We start from the raw sequence: 1751 nt of genomic DNA, 5'->3' as shown, positions 1-1751 counted from the left end.
GTCCGACTGCTGGCTTAGACCCACTCCCCATAGGACATCCTTAGTGCTGCTGCAGAGGTGGGAGAGGCTCCTGCCACTACCACTGCGCTCACCAGCAGTGAGCCTGGCTTCTGGCTGAGCGTTGCTCCCCGTGGGAGTGCACTGACCACCACAGGGCAGCTTCTGCGTTGAGCATCTGCCCCCTGGTGGTCAGTGCATGTCATAGCGACTGTTTGTGCCATCATTCCATCAATTTGCATATTAGCCTTTTATTATATAGGATTCCTCTGTTGCTCTTATTTCTAAATAACTTTCCTTTTTCATCTTGGAAAGTTAATTTCTAATTGTTAGACGATCTTTTCCTAAATTGTCAAAAATCCCTGTGTGACGATGCAGGCAGGATGAAACCTGGACTGGGTCAGGGTCAGGGTCAGGGACAGGGTCAGGGACAGGGACAGGGATAGGGTCAGGGTCAGGGTCAGGGTCAGGGACAGGGATAGGGTCAGGGACAGGGTCAGTGTGATCTCCTGGAAAGGACTTCGTAGCCATTACCCTCCTGGGTCAGGACTCCTGCCTGATGGGATTTCACCTCCTGGGTGCAATTAGGCGGAGTCAGAAGAGTGAGTATCCGTGAAGGACAGAAAACAGCTGCATCAAATAGCACAGAGAAAACGCAACTGCTCCAGCCAACCACACATCAATAGATTCTCCCTTAACTTTATTCCCCTGAGACTGACTCACCCTAATGAAAATCCCGATGGAAATCATTTTAATAAAAAATAACCCACACCCTGCCACTAGGGCTCAATGGTTGAGCGTCGCCCTATGAGCCAGGAGGTCAGGGTTCGATTCCCGGTCAGGGCACATGCCCTGGTTGTGGGCTTGATCCCCACTGTGGGGTGTGCAGGAGGCAGCTAATCCATGATTCTCTCTCATCTTTAATGTTTCTCTCTCTTCCTCTCTCTAAAATCAATAAAAATATATTTTAAAAAAGAGAGAAACAGAAAAGACGTAAGATCATAGAGGCCGTAAAATAAAAAGTGGTTAACAGGACACGTTTTCCCCACGGGTCGTATAAAAGGTTCCACGCAATGAAATGTCTGACAGCAACAGGCCTGGAGCAGAGACCACTGTCCCTCGCAGTCCCTGACCCTGTCATGATCCAGTCCTTACCCTGACCCTGTCTCTGTCCCTGACCCAGTCCCTGTTCCTGACCCTGACCCAGTCCCTGTTCCTGACCCTGACCCAGTCCCTGTTCCTGACCCTGACCCAGTCCCTGTCCCTGTCCCTGACCTAGTCCCTGTCCCTGACCCAGTCCCTGTCCCTGACCCAGTCCCTGTCCCTGACCCTGACCCAGTCCCTGACCCAGTCCCTGTCCCTGACCCTGTTCCTGACCCTGTCTCTGTCCCTGACCCTGTTCCTGACCCTGTCTCTGACCCAGTCCCTGTCCCTGACCCTGTTCCTGACCCTGTCTCTGACCCAGTCCCTGTTCCTGACCCTGGTCCTGACCCTGTCTCTGACCCAGTCCCTGTCCCTGACCCTGTCCTGTCCCAGTCCCTGACCCTGACCCAGTCCCTGTTCCTGACCCTGTCCTGTCCTGTCCCAGTCCCTGACCCTGACCCAGTCCCTGTCCCTGACCCTGTCCTGTCCTGTCCCAGTCCCTGACCCTGACCCAGTCCCTGTTCCTGACCCTGTCTCTGACCCAGTCCCTGTCCCTGACCCTGTTCCTGACCCTGACCCAGTCCCTGTCCCTGACCCAGTCCCAGTCCCTG

This window comes from Myotis lucifugus, unplaced genomic scaffold (genome assembly GCF_000147115.1).
Source record: "Myotis lucifugus unplaced genomic scaffold, Myoluc2.0 scaffold_727, whole genome shotgun sequence".
In the NCBI taxonomy this organism is placed as follows: domain Eukaryota; kingdom Metazoa; phylum Chordata; class Mammalia; order Chiroptera; family Vespertilionidae; genus Myotis; species Myotis lucifugus.
Note: the sequence above shows the minus strand (reverse complement) of the source record.